Source organism: Homarus americanus, unplaced genomic scaffold (assembly GCF_018991925.1).
Source record: "Homarus americanus isolate GMGI-L3 unplaced genomic scaffold, GMGI_Hamer_2.0 scaffold44177, whole genome shotgun sequence".
Classification (NCBI taxonomy): Eukaryota; Metazoa; Arthropoda; class Malacostraca; order Decapoda; family Nephropidae; genus Homarus; species Homarus americanus.
In genome coordinates this window covers 21,381-40,817 of record NW_024739698.1, presented here as the reverse complement: position 1 = coordinate 40,817, position 19,437 = coordinate 21,381, and the positions used below count along the sequence as shown (strand labels likewise).

The 19,437-nt window shown below is 44.9% G+C and overlaps 1 protein-coding gene across 1 annotated transcript in view; it reads right to left on the bottom strand.

The window, feature by feature from the left end:
• Positions 1-17,104, bottom strand: part of LOC121874970 (SET domain-containing protein SmydA-8-like) — a 29,334-nt gene extending 12,230 nt beyond the window's left edge. The window contains exon 1 of the mRNA XM_042379320.1: positions 16,912-17,104. The gene's annotated coding sequence lies outside the window, so the exon portion shown is untranslated. The remainder of the gene's footprint in view (positions 1-16,911) is intronic.
• Positions 17,105-19,437: the final 2,333 nt, after the last annotated feature.

The following is a 19,437-nucleotide window of genomic DNA, read 5'->3' as shown; positions in this document are numbered from 1 at the left end:
TTGTCCTTATTGGTAATGTAGTTAACCAGTTCGAGGCGCCCACCCCCTGCACTGTAGCTACTTTTTTTTTCAAATTCTCTGGTACCTGCAGCAACATTTGCTGCAACTTATCACTTTGGCCGTGCTGTCGTTCTGTCGTAATGGACCTTCGAATCTTGTTTACTTCACTGGTATCCACCTCCCCTGTTGCGTTCCGAGCTATTATGTGGTCCGTGAGGGTTGCCGTGAGCTTAACTGAGTTTTGATGTTCGGTGGCAGCAATCTCCTCTGGATTGGTCAATCCCATTCCTCCCAGTCTCGGTGGTAGTGCAAGGAGTAATTTTTCTGCTGGGGTTAAGTGAGGGTGTTTCACTAATTTGGGAATGAAATTGACGCTGATAGCTTCTTCCAGAGGGTGGAGGAGGGGTCCGATATCAGGGATAGTGCGTATCAGGTAGTTCCAGCGATGCCTGACTCCATGGGTGAATGCCGTAAAAGCCGCATGTGGCTCTGTGTTAGCAATATCAGACAGAGCTTGGATTCCCCTAACCCACTCAATCACCTTTCCTGTTACATACTCGGTCTTGAAGTCCGTCGTGCCGATTACTGCTCCTAGGTGTCTTTACTACTACTACTGCTCCTACTACTGTTAATAATAATAAATGATTACTGTACTGAGAATATATATATAGAGACGAATATAATCCACCTGTTCTCAAACTTAATATTTTTCCGCCAGGGGCCCAGCTATATCACATTACGAATGACGCATCTGAAGCTCCTGCCTGTCAGCTGATTTAGCCTCCGTGACGCTCCTGACAGTAACCGGCTGTCGGCTCATATCCATCGCTATTTACAGCAGTATCTGGGTCGGCGCCTCGTTCATATCACTTAAATGTCACTCCACGTATAATTAGACACTAGTATGTGGTCATTTACGTCTTTATTTAAGCGTCTAACAATTTAGCTTTCCACCACAAATTCTTTCTACCAGCTATAGGTTTTGAAGTGCTTGTTTATGTCACCCACTCAGCTGATTTGCACACACTCTCAATTCCTCCTTGACAAAATAGGTTCTATTAGGGTCATAACCGATCGTGTTTAATAGACCTTTAAATTGTTGACGACTGTGTTCGCGCGCTTTTTCCTATTTTTCCTATTTATGTTGTACTTGTTTATACATGTCAGCTGACTGATGGTGGTGTTTCCCGCGCCTTTTCTGCTGTTTCTTTATATATCTTATTTCGGGCTATGAGTAGTCCATGTTTACATCATTCTGCTGCTCCCTGACCTTGATACCAGCCCCAGCACTTTACATTTATTTATATCTCTCAGCTGACTCCTGGTAATGTTTCCCGCGTTTTATTATCCTAACAACTGGAAGTAAAAAGACTGGGGACCGAGTAAGGATTGGTTATAGATCTGATTTAGTAGAAGGTTGAGGTTATATAAAGAACTGTCTGGGAAGTGGATGGGACTGTGTTACTTAAGGACCACTTGAGTTACTGCCTATAGAGAGCTGATAGGGACTGTGCTACTTAGGGAACACAAAGAAAAGGCTGTGTATAGGAGAAGTACACGTCACAGGGACCCATAAATCTCCTACACTAACCAAAAATAATACGCTTGAGATGGTCGGCTGACAGACGGCGTTAGTGACGCGTGGTGGGCTGCGGGCTCAAAAAACTCTTCCATTTGACTTTACAATCTTTAATTACATACCATATATTTTTTTTTCATCTCTTCTTTGTTTACTTATGATGACAGTGTGGTAGACTTACATACATCAACGAAATACTTGAGGGTAGTCCTTCGTTCCTCCCTCCTCCTTCTTTCCTCCTCTTCCTCCTCCTCATACCTCTTGACAAACATCCTTCACTCTTGCCTCCTTCCTTCCTCCGTATCCTCTTCCGTCCTTCGCCCATTCCTTTCTCCCTTTCCCCCGTTTCCTCCCTCCCTCCCTCATAACCAGCCTCCTTCACTTCCCTCTTCCCACTGCATCTTCCTCCCTTCATTCGCCTTGACCTCCCTCCTCCTGCCCTGCCCCCCCCCTCCCCCGTGCCACCTCTCCCCCCTCTTCCGTGCCTCCTTCCCCCTCCTCCTCTTAACCTACCTCTGGCTGGCACTTTTGTCACTATAGATCTTTAAACCTGAGACAAGGATCACGTGAAGATCAAGCACTACAGTTTATTTCACCTCATAATTATCCTTATGCTAACCTAACTTAATCAACCCTAACTTAATCTAGTCTAACTTAATCTAGCCTAACATAATCTAACCTAACCTAGCTTAACCTAACCAAACCAAACCTAAGCTAACCCGCCAGATAGCAAAAGGGTTATTTAATTAATCATCAGGTCAAATAAGCTAGGGTATTATCACACACACACACACACACACACATTCTTGCTGTTTATCCCAAATTTGCTAGTCCACACTGATTAGTCTTCAATTAGAATATGACGTCCAATGTATATGAACCACTGACCTATATATACTGCTAATAAATATGATGTATTTCTTTGTGTACGAACCTTTGTCCTGCATGGCAGTGAACAGTGACATTACCCACATGAATCTGACTATATATATATATATATATATATATATATATATATATATATATATATATATATATATATATATATATATATATATATAGCTGTTAATGAATATGTTGTATTTCTTTGTGTATGAACCTCTGTCCTGCATGGCAGTGAACAGTGACATTACCCACATGAATCTGACCTCTTATATATATAGCTGTTAATGAATATGATGTATTTCTTTGTGTATGAACCTCTGTCCTGTGTGGCAGTGAGAAGTGATACCACCCTCAGTGTCAAGACCTGACTGAATTACTCAGAACAGGCAAACTGTACTACAAGCTTTGTCAATAAATTTGTTAAACTAAAAAGCACACACACGCACGCGGGTAAACAGACGCAACAGACTCAAGGGACCAACACGGGGAACTAAAAATGACTCTGATGGCGGGAGGGAGGGGAGGGCGGAGTGTGATGTACGCCTGACACCTGTGAAAAATTGGATTTGAGATGCTGAGGAAAGATGTGAACGGTCGCGGTGTGGAGAAGACGGAGGGGGGTGTTTGTATATAGCGTAGAGAGGACAGGATGTAAGTGATAAACTGATGGAATAGAAATGATGTTGAAATGATAATAAAGAAACAAATTGATGTTATGGGGGGATAAACATGAATTGGTGTTAAAAATACCCGATTGATAGCCGTGAAACATGAATGTGGAGAAGGAAAGAGGATAATAAATTGGTGGAATAGGAATAGATAAATAAAGAATTAAATTATAGTATGGGAATGAACATGAAATAGTGTTGAAAAATTGGTGAAGGAAAGCCGTGAAATTTAGCGGATAGATGTTAATGAAAGTTGGTGGTGATTGTCGCTAGAGGTTAGTCACTGTTCATTACTCACCCGAGGAATGTGTGTTGTTGTTGTTGTTTATTTGTTGTTACAGGGTGTGGCGGTTGTTATTGTTATCTTTTACTGTTGTTGTTGTTGTGGAAGTGATTGTTGTTTTTTATTATCATCTTTTGCTGCTGTTGTAATTGTTATTATTGTGGATTGTGGTTATTGACTTTATAATAGTCTTGTAGGTTGTTGTGGGTGTTATTGTTGTTGTTGTTATGGCCAAGGGGTGGTAAGCTGAGGATGGATGACACAACAGTTTAAGACGGATGAATATTGAGATATCGAGTCAATTAATGATTAATAACGGTTGAAACTGTTGGGACGGTGGGTCACCTTGCCTGGGCCCCATCACTCTCCTCCCTCGCCTCCCATTCGACGTCTGAAAAGCGGCCTCTTCCTTCTGACGATCAGCCTTCTGTAGCAGGTGTGAAAGGGGACGGTCTCAGCTCTGCATCCCCGACTTGCAGAAGAGAGGAGGGGGGGGGGACGGTTCAGCCCGGTCTCCCGCGCTCCAACGTCTACTTTTTACTTTTATCCTCTTCACCACTGATCGACTCGTTAGCCGCTTGGGCGATCGGTCACGTCTCTGATTACTTTTTCTCGTCGCTACCAGGTGGTGTTTCCTCGAGCAGTACCTCCAAAGAGCGAGGGCAGCTTGGTTCTTCCAACTGTGCCACACAACCTCCGTCTGGCCTTGAGTCCCACAACCATTGAGGGAGATGCACTGTCACCCTCCTGACTAACGCCACTCACGACTCGCCCACACACGGGTGATGGTCCGTCACATTCCTTGAACCTTTCTCGCCGTCATCAACTCACCTCGAACCATCCTTTCAACGACATCTTGGGCTGGTGGCTGATCAGCGTATACTGGACACGACCTGTGTTGGCCCAGTTTACAATTGTCCGGTGACGATACACAACCAGTCCTCCGAAGCTCCGCGATAAGTGCCAATCCTGAGATCATCGGACGTACGCGGAGCCACTCGGATGTGTTTGGTGGTGCATCGTGCAACGGAAAAACAACCTACCTTTAATGCCCAGCCTGACCCCCGCAACCCACTGAAGCCACTTCAAGTTCCTTTACCCCTTCGTTATCGACCATCCCGCTGATCAACACTCCTGTTCCCTTCGTCAACCCTTTCCAAAATATGCAATCAAGTGGTCCGTCAAGAATACCAAGCCGACCTGTTCTCAACCCGCCTCTCTGACCCCAGCTCCTCTCTTAGCAGTCACGGCTTCACATACTCGTCAAGATCATCGATCATCGACACATCCGACGCCGACGGCTCCTGCTAAATCTCTCACAACTCTCCCTTCCTCACTACCTGTCCCGTACACTGGTCTCCTGCTGCTCCACAGTCTCGATAGTCTGGAGACATAGCAGGAAGTCAAGTCGCGGGTTTCGTCTGTCCTCTATCCACTTGTACAGCTCCTCAGTCCACGTCCTCCTCAGCTTCACCTCCCGTCCACAACACTCCCGCCTCACACGCCACCTCCCGTCCACAACACTCCCGCCTCACACGCCGCCTCCCGTCCACAGGATGGGACCCTGACCTGTCACCTTGACTGTCCACTTCGTAAATAACAATAAAGTTGCCAGTAGTCTTTGCCATAATTCCCTCCAGTTGTACACCAGTCTGTAGTCTTACTTTACAATAAAACTGTGTATTTGCCTTACCTCCTGTCTGGCCAGCTGCACCTTACACCTTGGTACCCGGCTACTGTACTCAACTTACGTGACGCAGATCTTTGAGAATAAATACGTTACATAATAATTGAAATAGTAAAAACATATATGAAGGAATCTCAATTATTGGAACTTTTTCTACATCAAATAAAGCGGAAAAGAAGAAAACAGAACGACATGAGAAAAGTAAAATATTACGATCTGTTGTTGTTGTTGTGTTCACTACAGGTGTACCTGGTCAAGGTGTCCCTCAACCCATGAGTTATTAAGATGAATGTTGCTGTATTATTTGATGGGGTGTGTGTGTGTGTGTGTGTGTGTGTGTGTGTGTGTGTGTGTGTGTGTGTGTGTGTGTGTGTGTGTGAAAGATACAAAAACAGAAAGAGAGAAAGAAAGACAGAGACAGGGATTCACACAAGGTCACATATACACGGCATCATAACCTTGTCGCTATTACTTATTACCCACACACACACACACACACACACACACACACACACACACACACACACACACACACACACACACACACACACACTACTACTACTACTACTACTACTACTACCACTTTGCTGTCACTCGGAATCAAGTATGACGATCATCCAGGTAAGATACAATGATATGAGTTATTAAGGATATCACCTTCGTTGGTGAGTTCTGAGGTGACTAAAGATGCCAATACGGGACCAGCAGGGTCGTTCACAAATGTTGCGCATGGGGGGGTTACATCTAGTGCGGGAGGGCCAGCGGCAGCGTCTTTCCGGTGCTGGCGCTTGTCTGCCTCGGTATGCAATCGGGCTAACTCGAAAGTATTGACACCTTCTCGTGTGGTGCTCCTCCAAGTGTTACGGTGTGCAGTCATCGTCTCCCAGGTTATGGGGTCGATTTGGCACTTTTTCAGGTTTGTCTTAAGACTATCCTTATACCTTTTCAGTTGCCCGCCAGCGTTACATTTACTATTCGTTAGGTGACTGTAAAGTAGCTGCTTTGGCAGTCTACTGTCGTCCATGCGGGTAACATGGCCAGTCCAACGTAGTTGTTCATGGATAATGGTAGCCTTGATGCTCCTACAGTTGGTGTCAGTGAGAATACTGGTATTTCTTCTCTTGTCTTCCCAGCGAACTCGGAGGATGGAACGTAGACTACTTTGGTGAAAATTTTCAAGTGCCTTGAGGTGTCTCCTATTTAGGACCCATGTCTCGTTGCCACATTGCAGGGTAGGGAGGACCACTGCTCGATATACGTGCAGCTTTGTAGATAAATTCAGCTTTCTACAGCTGAAGACACGGGTTCGGAGTCTGCCAAGGGCTTGAGATGCACATCTGATCCGATGCTGAATATCTTCTTCGATGTCTGCGGTGGTGGACAGGTGGGAGCCGAGATACTGAAAGTGGATAAGATTAGAGAGGGTAGTACCGTTAAGCTGGATGGGTGGTGGAGGTGTGGCTGAACCAGGGACAAACTGAAAGAGAATTTGAGTCTTACGTACATTCACCTCAAGGTCAAAGTGTGCATACGCATCTGCGTAGGTGTTCAGGATCTTCTGTAGGTCGTGTTCAGTGTGAGCAACAAGGGTGAGGGCGTCTGCATATTGAAGTTCAGTAATGGAAGCTGAGGACGCCTCTGTTCCTGCTTGGAGTCATCTTATGTAGAAAAGACCCTTCATCCGGTACTGGATGTCCACCTCGCTGGCTAAATTGGCACTGACACGAGTAAAGAAGGCAGCCAAGAAAATGGAAAAGAGAGTTGATGCCAGTACACACCCTCGTTTTACCCCTATTTGGATGGGGAAGAACTCAGCCTGGCTGCCAGTGTGCAGGACACTGCCGTTCATGCCATCATAGAGTTGTCTCACAATGGCAATGAATTTTGGTGGGCAGCCAAAACAGCTGAGGGTCTGCCAGAGGGCTTCCCTGTTGACCGAGTCGATGGCCTTGGTTAGGTCGATGAAGGCCATGTGCAGGTCACGATGCTGTTATCTGCACTTTTCCTGTATCTGGCGGGCAGCAAAGATCATGTTGGTGGTGCCACGTGATGTTCTAAAGCCACATTGAGATTCTGGGAGGAAATTCTCCGCCTCAGGAAAAATCTGTTTAGGAGGACTCGGGCGATAATCTTGCCAGCTATGGACAGCAGCGAGATCCCGTGGTAGTTGCCACAGTCTGACCGGTCTCCCTTGTTCTTATAGGAGGGAGTTCCTCCTTTTCCCATATATTCTCCAGGAGAGAGTGGAGACGGTTGGTAAGCAAGAGTCCTCCTGCTTTATACACTTAGGCTGGGATTCCATCAGGCCCTTAGGCTTTGTTATTTTTCATCTGTTTGATGGCAAAGCTACCTCATTCAGGGATGGAGGATAGCTGAGGTGGATCAGTTCTAGATGCTGTTGGGTAGTCAGGGCATGTGATTGGCCCATAAAATGTTTTAGTTGAATTGAAAAATTCGTGCATCTTGTGCTGATCTGCAAGTTTTTGCTTTTCACATGTTTTATTTTTCAACCATTCATTCTTTAGATTTCGAAGTTCGTGCTGGGCCGCCACTTTCTTTCTTGCGGAAGGTATCAGCTTTGGTCTGAGACTGAGGGTTGTTCTGCCAGTCAGTTAAAGCAGCACGTTTATCAATGATGTTTACATTGATTTTCCGATTATTTTTATCAAGACAGTTCTGGTGTATTTTTTCGATCTTGCCGAGGGTCTCTGCAAGTTTTTGTCATGACAGTGTCGACAATACCCCATTCGGCACTGGGACTTAGGTTGTTTGTTGTCGGGTTATTTATCAGCCCATGTTCGAGCTGCTCTCTGAAAGCGTGTGCTACTGCTGGATCCTGCAGATGCTTAGTGCTAAAACCTCTTCTGGTGACTTGCTGCCTTCGCCGTTTTGGGGTGACGTAAAGTGATAGCTTGGCTCTGACTAGTCGATGATTAGTATCACAGTGGTCTGAGCCACGCTTGGCTCAGGTGATGAGGACATCTCGGCGATCTGTTTCTCTGACAATGGTGTAGTCAATGAGATGCCAGTGTTTGGATTATGGGTGTTGCCGCGAACCCTTGAACTTGTCGGCCTGCCTAAACAAGGTATTGGTGATAGTGAGGTTGTGTGCAGCACACTTGGTGAGGAGGAGTAGGCCGTTGGGATTACACTTGCCTAGTCCATTTCTCCCTATGGTTCCCTGCCAAATGTCAGCATCTCTGTCAACTCTGGCATTGAAGTCACCAAGGAGCACAACCTTGTCTTCTCTGGGGATAGAGGTTAGTATTCTGTCCAGGTCGGCGTAAAAGGCCTCCATGATGCTATCCTCTCCATCCAGTGTTGGGGCGTATGCACTGATGAAAAGGGCATGAGGTGAGTGATTCAGTGGGACTCGAAGCGTCATGAGGCGCTCGTTGATCCCAATAGGCAGTTCAGTTAGCCTGTGTAGGATGCGTTGGCGGATGGCAAAGCCAACTCCATAAATGCGGTTTCTCTCCGCAGCAGGCTTACCCTTCCAGAAGAAGGTATAGCCAGACCCCTGTTCTCTGAGTCGACCCTCGTCTGGGAGGTGGGACTCACTAATAGCTGCTATGTCGATGTTATACCTAGCCAGCTCTTTTGCCACAAGGGCGGTTCTTCTTTCAGGACGCTCATTTGTGCCAGTATCCAGAAGGGTCCTGACATTCCATGCAGCGACCATAAGAGGTTGTATAGTTTGTTTTTGTTTGGATCTGTAACTATGATTGTGTTTTCGACCGCATGAGGATGACTTTAGTGGGTGCGGTTGCCCAGTCAGGTTGGTTCTTTAGGCAGGCTATGTTTAGGGCACCTTTTCTAGCCCCCTCCCCGTGTGGGGTGAGCAGAGTGGTTCCTTGAAAGAGCTGCTCAGTCGCACAGACAGGACCGGATTGCACTGCTGCCTAGATCCCAGTGCATAAACGACCATCTTATCTGTGCCGCCCATGTGCAGAGTTGTGACTAGAGACTCCCGGCAGTCATCTCTGCCTGTCCCCGTCGTCACTCGTCCGTCGCTATAGGACTTTTGGGGGTATACGGGTTTTGATGGTGATGAGAGGTATGATGAGCTGGATGATGGCTGCACGTGAGTTGATTTATGTGATGAGGCAGGAGCGCAGGCTGCAACTACACATCTTGCTCTCCCTTTTCCTGATCCAGTGGTGCAAGTGTTGCAACGACTGGGGAGAGGGAGAGTTGCATTGGACTGCCGATAGCTCTCGACACACACACACACACACACACACACACACACACACTAATTGGCTGAGTAATGATACGAGACACAAGAATATAAAACACTTTACTTATCTTGGCAGACCATCTCAACACCTCTCACAGCGTCTTCCAGTTTATTTATACATTTGCATGACTCCTCTGATGGTAGAGTTCTGCTTTTAGGTTGAAGGAAGTAAGTTGGTTTTGACTTAAATTTTGAATACGAAACTTTACGAAACTTGACGATGGTTAAATTCAAGTTCTGTGTTTAGTCGTGGGTGTTTTAAGAGTGTATAAATATGCCGATGAGGTAACTTGGGTGACTTTAAGTTACTTGGGGTTAAATGTTGGATATGACAACTTAAAGTAGTGTTAAGTTACTTCAGGATAAGATATTATACTTAAGATAACGTCAAGTTGTAAGGTAATAAGTGCTTGAAGAGACAACTTAAAAGTAACCTTGAATTTCTTGTGAATGCGGCGACCGAGTGGACAGAGAGTGTTACCATGTGTACCGAGGGTCAGTGAGCGGTATGTGAGCCTTGCACCGGGCGCCATTAAACCTATGGGACCCACATTAATTTTCTTTGGCTTAACGTGTTAGATAAAGGAAATAAAATAACCTCAAGATATGCTAGCACAGAGTGTAAACATGCGAGGTTTAAAGCCATGATCGCATCAGATTAAAGGTAAACAGATGGTAATCAGAAGGGCAATAAAGACTTCATTTACTGACGAAAAGATAAGACTAACGACCGTAACAGCTGGCGGGTAGGGGGGTGTGACTTTGCTCCCTCAACCTGTGCTCACTGGAAAAGGTAGCGTGCGGTGTGCCATCTGTGTAAATGCAATAACTTACCCAAATGATTCACAACCTCTTTCAAATGATTCACAACCTCTCTCAAATGATTCACAACCTCTCCCAAATGATTCACAACCTCTCCCAAATGATTCACAACCTCTTCCAAATGATTCACAACCTCTCCCAAATGATTCACAACCTCTCAAATGATTCACAACCTCTCCCAAATGATTCACAACCTCTCCCAAATGATTCACAACCTCTCTCAAATGATTCACAACCTCTCAAATGATTCAAAACCTTCCAAATGATTCACAACCTCTTCCAAATGATTCACAACCTCTCCCAAATGATTCACAACCTCTTTCAAATGATTCACAACCTCTCCCAAATGATTCACAACCTTCCAAATGATTCCCAACTTCTTCACAACCTCTCCCAAATGATTCACAACCTTCCAAATGATTCACAACGTCTTCCAAATGATTAACAACCTCTCCTAAATGATTCACAACCTCTCCCAAATGATTCACAACCTTCCAAATGATTCACAACCTCTCCCAAATGATTCACAACCTTCCAAATTATTCACAACCTCTCCTAAATGATTCACAACCTCTCCCAAATGATTCACAACCTCTCCCAAATGATTCACAACCTCTCCCAAATGATTCACAACCTCTCCCCTCACCATCTTATTACCCAGGAGACACTTGGTATTCGAGGATGTATCGCGTGTTCGATCCTCTGCTGAACGTATGACCCAGGGCGTCTTTAGGTCGCCTGAAGATTAGATTAGGTTAAGTTAGGTTAGGTTAGGTTAACGTTACGTTGGTTAATCCTAAGGTGAAATAACTAACTGACACACAGACTGACTAACAGACACACAGACAAACAGACACACAGACTGACTAACAGACACACAGACTGACTCACAGACACACAGACTGACTAACAGACACACAGACTGACTCACAGACACACAGACTGACTAACAGACACACAGACTGACTAACAGACACACAGACAGACTAACAGACACACAGACTGACTAACAGACACACAGACTGACTAACAGACACACAGACTGACTAACAGACCCACAGACTGACTAACAGACCCACAGACTGACTAACAGACCCACTGACAGACAAACAGACCCACAGACAGACTAACAGACACACAGACTGACTAACAGACACACAGACTGACTAACAGACACACAGACTGACTAACAGACACACAGCCTGACTAACAGACACACAGCCTGACTAACAGACACAGACACAACAATATTAAGGACAGGATGAACAAGAATAGCCAGAGATAAGTCATGGGCCATGTTGAGATACACTTGGGAAAAAAAATTATCACCAAAAACGCACTTAACGAGGGAACAGTAGGCAGCGAAAAGGTGTGTGAGAGAGAGAGAGAGAGAGAGAGAGAGAGAGAGAGTTTGTGTGTGCTGGCCAGCTAAGTGATCGTGATTGAAGGGCTGAATCATTTGTATGTGATGACGAGGCGACACTTGACGCCTCCCTGGCACGTCGACACCTCCCTCCCTCCCTCCTTCCTTTCTCCCTCCACCCCTTCCCTCCACCTCTTCCCTCCACCCCTTCCTTCCCTTTCCTCTCTCCTTCCCTAACCTCCCCTCCCTACCTACCTTACTGTGACTCTCAAAGTTCTTTTAAATCAATGAACAGCCCGTCAGGTTCTATGTCTAAAGTTGTATGTGATATTAAAAGAAATGTGATAACTGCCAATGAGAACAACTTTCGTATCGAATTTGTGTGGATTCCGTCCCATGTTGGAATCAGGTATCATGACCGTGCTGATGGACTGGCCAGTGAGGCATGTAAGAAAGAAAATGTTGACCGTGACCTTGGCCTGTCCAATGCTGTACTTAAAAACTTTCAAGTCAGAATCATGAACTCTGATCTAGAAGAACTGAGAAATGCAGAGAGACCTGACAGTTGTAGCATTAGTTAATATGACAAATTTTGTGACGAGAGGTACCGGTATGGCCAGCATAAGGACAGAACCAGACAATGTGATGTAGTCGTGGCCAGAATTAGGCTAGGATACAGACACATCTGGCAAGTTAGTAACGCTGTACCCATACCGGAACACTCGGCATGTAAACTTTGTGATAAACCTTTAAAGCATACACTTGAGCACTATATTATTGAATGTGACACTATCAAAGACTCCAGGCCACCTGGCTTATTGTATCATGAACTATGTAATTTCTACATTGAATCGGGGGTGCTTGAGGACATTCTTGCTGTTTATCCCAAATTTGCTAGCCCACACTGATTAGTCTTCAATTAGAATGTGACGACCAATGTATATGAACCACTGTCCAGGCAGTGAACAGTGACATCACCCACATGACTCTGACCTATATATACTGCTAATGAATATGATGTATTTCTTTGTGTATGAACCTCTGTCCTGTGTGGCAGTGAACAGTGATACCACCCTCAGTGTCAAGACCTGACTGAATTACTCAGAATAAGCAAACTGTACTACAAGCTTTGTCAATAAAGTTGTTAAACTAAACTACCTACCTTACTCCTTCCTTATTTTCCCCCCTCCTTACTCATGTCCTCCCTCTGCTTCTCACTCCCACCTGCCACTGTCCATCTGCTTGCTTGCGTACGTAAGCCTCTCTCTCTCTCTCTCTCTCTCTCTCTCTCTCTCTCTCTCTCTCTCTCTCTCTCTCTCTCTCGTTCACATCCACGATCAGGAAATTAGCAAAAAAAATAACAAACAGACAGACAGACAGACAGACAGACAGACAGACAGACAGACAGATAAATAAATAAAAAGTTTATAGACATATATAGATAGATATAGAACAAAACATAAACATAAACAGCGGAAAATAAAATGAGACATAACTTCCTCGTTGACTCACCGTTTCTTGTCCTGGCCAACACCCACAAAGGCGTGGAAATAGTCGGCAGTTTTATCGTCTGGTGTAGAAATACCAGAGTTTCCCCTCCTTCACCCCCCCCTTCCCTCCCAGCTACCTATAGCCCCCAGACGTGGATAGCAACAACACCCCATCTCCCCACCCCACCCACCCATTCTCCCAACATAAAATTAACTTGAATATCAAACAACAACAACAACAACAACAGCTAGGCCAGATAACAACAAGGAACTAAGTGCTTAGCAACAAAAGGCCACTTCAAGTCTTCACTACATGGACACAGTGACTCCTTCCTCTTCCCTCTCTCCTCCCCCTTCCCTCCCTCCTTCCCCCCTTCTCCCCCTCCCCCATCAACAATGAACCAATAATATCACCTCAAGCACAACACACACACACACCTCCCTACCATCTCTGCCAACCATGTAAAGTGTGAGATCCCACACGTATACCTCACCTACCGAGTGTAGTACACCATGGCCTCTGTGTGTGTGTGCGTGTGTGTGTCAAGGCCAAGCAACCTATGTCCGTTCTCAGTGTACCGTCACAGCTGGCTTTATACCAAATCTCTCTCTCTCTCTCTCTCTCTCTCTCTCTCTCTCTCTCTCTCTCTTCATTGTTTGTTAACATCACCTCTTTCTTATTATAATTTACTTGCTTTGAAGTTGATTCGCAAAAGTAATAAAACCGAGTTATTTTTGCATGGCTGAGTAAACTTAAACGCGTCATTATTGTCCTTATAAGTAGTGGTAGTAGTAATGTTATTTTAGGTTCGTGGTCGTCGAGGGGTCCTCACCACCAGGGGCCGCTGTAATAGGACTGGGTGAATTCTCTTGAGTTTTGGAGGGACAATAAACAGCCCCGTAGTACCTTGGATAAGTTTGGTGAAAGTAACCATTTTTATCTCGTTAAATAACTACAAACTACATGAGTATCTGAAGAACGTAATAGTAGTAGTAGTAGTAGTAGTAGTAGTAGTAGTAGTAGTAGCAGGATTTTTTTATCCCATGGCCGCATGTCACTGTAACTTAGCTCTCGATACTGCACACAGGAGGAACGAGAACGACAAGACAAGGGCATACGGGGAGAGAATTCAGAACGTTTATCAAGGCAGCTTCACTCCTCTAGTGTCCACAACCTCTGGTGGGATGGGACCAAGTGCAAGATGTTTCTACGCCAGACTCGCGGAGGTGCTGCCCAAACAGAAGCAGCAGCCCAGAAGTTATGTTACAGCCTGGATGAGATGTCGACTGTCCTTCTCTCTCCTTAGGTCGGCTTTGCTCTGCCTCAGGGGAACGAGAGCATCGGTCCCAAAGCCGACAACAGTTGCGGATATTGACTATGAGGCTACAGTCACTGAATGTTGCATAATTCTGCTGCTCAACTAACTCAACACAGTTAGGATAGCTACTTATGTATTAGGATATTTAATTTTAAGGTAATAAAATGGTGGCGAAGGTGTGGCTATTGGGGGAGGCTGGAGGACACGTTAAAAAAATATATGTAGTAATAATAGTTGTAGTGTTTACCTTTTGACGTTAGTTATGGCCGAATAAAGCGAATTTATTCAATAATTCTTCCTCGGAAAAAAATCATCAAACATTTTCTTACTCTCTTTCACTCCTTATTTAATTTTTTATTTATATTAAATAAAGAGATGAAAAGACTGATTTATTAAGAGACGAATCGAAAAAAAAATTGCTTACGCTGGGTCATAAATTTTCCTCAGCGTATCATGAAAGTCTAGCCCGGGGACCATGTGACAAGATCAACAGTATAATGTTAATATACTGTCAGTCCTCAGCTAGATACATGGCTTCATATCTCTCTCTCTCTCTCTCTCTCTCTCTCTCTCTCTCTCTCTCTCTCTCTCTCTCACTACAACTGGGAACACTACCGGACCTCTAACGACGGCTGGTAACACTACCGGACCTCTAACTACGGCTGGGAACACTACCGGACCTCTAACTACGGCTTGGAACACTACCGGACCTCTAATTATGGCTGGGAACACTACCGGACCTCTAACTACGGCTGGGAACACTTCCGGACCTCTAACTATCGAACACTACCGGACCTCTAACTACGGCTGGGAACACTACCGGACCTCTAACTGGCTGGGAACACTACCGGACCTCTAACTACGAACACTACGGACCTCTGGAACACTACCCTCTAACTATGGCTGGGACTAACTACGGCGGACCTCTAACTACGGCTGGGAACACTACTGGACCTCTAACTACTGGGAACACTACGGACCTCTAACTACGGCTGGGAACACTACCGGACACTCTACTCTGGCGGCTGGGAACACTACTGACCTCTAACTACGGACTGGGAACACTACCGGACCTCTAACTACGGCTGAACACTACGGACCTCTAACTACGGCTGGGAACACTACTGGACCTCTAACTCGCACTACCGACCTCTAACTGCTACTGGAACACTACGACCTCTAACTACTGAGAACTACCGGAACACACGGACCTCTAACTACGGCTGGGGAACACTACCGGACCTCTAACTACGGCTGGGAACACTACCGGACCTCTAACTATGGCTGGGAACACTACTGGTTGGGGACACTGGACCTCTAACTACGACTGGGAACACTACCGGACCTCTAACTACGGCTGGGAACACTACTGGACCTCTAACTACGACTGGGAACACATCTACCGGACTAACTGGCTACACTACTGGACCTGGAACACTTAACTACGAACACTACGACCTCTAACTACGACTACGGACCTCTAACTACGACTGGAACACTACCGACCTCTAACTACGGCTGAGAACACTACCGGACTGACCTCTAACTACGGCGGACCTCTAACTACGACTGGGAACACTACCGGACCTCTAACTACGACTGGGAACACTACCGGACCTCTAACTACGACTGGGAACTCTACCGGACCTCTAACTACGACTGGGAACACTACCGGACCTCTAACTACGACTAAATGAACTCACTCATACCTCCAACTACGACTGTAAACTGTGTCGTACCTACAACTACGAGCGCGAACTCTACTCTGTTCCCAAATACGGCCTATGAACCTTCCATTTGTCTTAACTAGCAAAATTACCCGGTTTTTCACAGGTTAGGTTAGCTTAGGTTTGGTTAGGTTAGGTTAGGTTAGGTTAGGTTAGGTTAGGTTGGGTTAGGTAAGGTTAGGTTAGGTTGGGTTAGGTAAGGTAACCAACTCCCGTAATCGTCGCCCGTGGTGACATCTCAGACAGGGAAGATTTTTGGTTCTTTGCCCGGACCATCTTGGCACCTATGTATAATATAAGTGTAAATTTTCAGGTCTCTAACTGTTTCCGTTTTGAAGATATGGCTGGAACAGACAGACACGTCACAGACAGACAGACACAGCACAGACAGACAGACACAGCACAGAAAGACACGTCACAGACAGACAGACACAGCACAGAAAGACACGTCACAGACAGACGGACACTTCACAGACAGACAGACAGACACACTCTCAACTACTACAAATTTGTTATCGTTGTTGGACAAGAGTATTACTAACCATGCTACAGGCTTGAAGACCTGCGTAGTTGAAGTGTAGTAATAATATTATTATAAACACAACAACTATCACGAGACCAATTACTAACCTCATTTGTACCATAACCACTAATTACTGTCCTTAATTGTACCATAATCACTAACTAGTTCCTTTAATTGTGTCATAACACCTAACTACTATCATAAATTGTACCATAACCACTAATTACTACCCTTAACTGTACCATAATTGCTAATTACTGCCCTCAACTGTACCATAACCACGTAAATCATCGTCTCTCTCTGCCTGATACCACATAATACGCACCTGGCGAAACAACGACGGCACTGGAGAAGCTGCTACACTCTCCAAAAAATTAAGTGGGGGGAGTTATCGCCTTTTTGGTGACGTGAATTAAAGTCAGGTGTAGTCAGGTGAGGCGATGAAGTTAATTAAACCACTCTCAGGTGGTGGCCAGCAGGCGCGGCAGGTGGTGGTGACACACACGAGGCTCGGACGGAAATGAGTGGTTGTAGCGGTGGTAGCTCCCTCTCTGCTCCCTCCCTCCGTCTCTCTCTCTCTCTCTCCTTCCTCCATCTCTCCTAACCCCCCCCCCTACCTACCCTCTCTCTACCTCCCCTCCTGTGGGTGTGGGTAGCAGGTGGTGGATGATGATCAGGGAGAGGGAGAGCCATGAAGAGAGAGAAACAGAACGAGGTTATGAATTTACGTGCACATCCGCAGGTTCGGGATTCACTTCGTATACTGCGTGTGCGGAAGTGTGTGTGTAGGAGAAGGGGGTTACTTGGTAGGCCTATATCAGCTCTTCTTTGTTTGTTTACTAATTCATATATAAGTTGAGGATGTGACGAAGCGTGTTGAGCATTTCTTTATCAGCTCCTCCTGTGGCTGTGTAAACCTTGTAGTCAAATTGGGATATGAACCAGTGTGTACGAAGTATTTTTGTGAAAGAAATTTCCTCTCACTTTCAGCCCTTCTCTTGCCTTTATTCATCCTTCATAATAATCGGAGGGAAGTAATGATAATAAACACGAAAGGATAGAATTATTAATAGATATCCGCTAATAACTGATGTAAGGCCGTTTCTTATGACAAGATGTGAACAAAACATATAATGTATATAACTGTTATTTCGTTAAGTATAAAAATGTGCACACACATTTTTTTTAAATTGTACAAAAGCAAATAACCAAAAAACACCAGGGCGGTTTAACTTAAATCTTAACTTACAAAAATTTTGAACATGGGAACTGGTGATCACCTGCTTATTGGCGCTCACAGTATTGTACTTTACACGAGTTAGTCACGTAGTGAGTTTATGCACAAGGTCACGCTGCACACATGTTCCAAGCAGTACCGAGCCCTCAGCAGGCACTACGACGGAGAACCAGGATTCATGATTCAGTGAGGGTCTAACTGTTGTATGTTTCGTTCCAGCAATTCAAAGACTCAGGGGTGTAACAGGCCTTTTGTCCGTGATTCTACAAACAAGGGTTGTAGTTATAAATGTAGTGAAATTCACGCTGGGCCACACAAAAGTCCAAAGGGCCAAAACTTAGTACATGGATGACACAAAGTATTCCTCTGTCTGCTTACCAATTACCTCGTGGCTCACTTTTTTTGCGTTACTTTATTCCTCAGCTAACTGTTTGGTCGGGCGGTCGGTTATTTCAATGTTACTCGCTGTTGGCAGGTAATGAGCAGGTAGTGCACGGGCTCTTGGGTGTATCTGAACATGTGCTGTCACAACATTCCCTGGCAGATTATTCCAAGAGTTCACATCTCTTGCCCTCCAATTAAGTTACTCTGACAGTTTTTGTACTACAGCTTCCTTAACTTGAATCTGTCACCTCTAGTGGGGCAACATCTACTAGCCCCCGATATGTACATTTGACGGAGTGTTGTTTTAAAAAATCCTTATTCTCGTTTACTAAATCTACCCTTGGCCACCTGTAGTACAAACTGCACGTTTGCAAATGGTCTGTTCTATTTTGGTGAATGTGAAGTCTGAGTGCCAACACCAGTTTGGTAACCTACCTTTAGACGTTCTCAAATTGGCAGACCTTGGCATATCTTTGAGACCAGGCAGATTTACAATAATGTTAGTGATATAGTAGACTTACTACGTTTTCGAAAAGCCTTACTAGAGACGTATACCAGGTAAAGGACCTTTGTATCAATCCTACTCGTCTCTCAACAAGATTCGCCTTTTTATAAGGATTCGAGAACTTCAGTTCATTTTAATTTCAATTAGAGAAATGTCTTCGTCGTGTTGGCACATGTGATAGTGATTCGCTTCCGTTTTGTTTTTGTTTGTTTTTCATTTCCTGACTAAGTTGGCGTCATCAGCATATATTTGTATGGAAGAATGAAGAACATTTGTCATATCGTTTATAATGCAGACAAACAATGGTCCCAGCATAGTGCCTTAAGACACGCCACTTGCTGTGGGTATACTGTACACCTGTGAGTCCTATGACCATTTTGTGCCATTGATCACCACCAAGAATTCTGGCACCAAAGGAGAATGTAGCACTCAATGTTAACGTCTTGTAATTACTAACCTTGTTAGGCACCAAATATAGACCCGGAGGAAACCTTCCATGGTTGGAAACCACCCTTCTCACATCTGTCCTGGCTGGGGATTGAAGTGAACCCAGGACATATTCATGAGAGGCACTGTACTCACGTTGCTCTTGTTTATCAAACTGTGATACATATTTTATAGATTTAACTTCAGACTGTGTTAAAACTAATATTAAATTTCATCTGTATGATCATGTGTAATATTGCAATTAATAGGGAAAAATATTTAACACGTATAGTAATAGG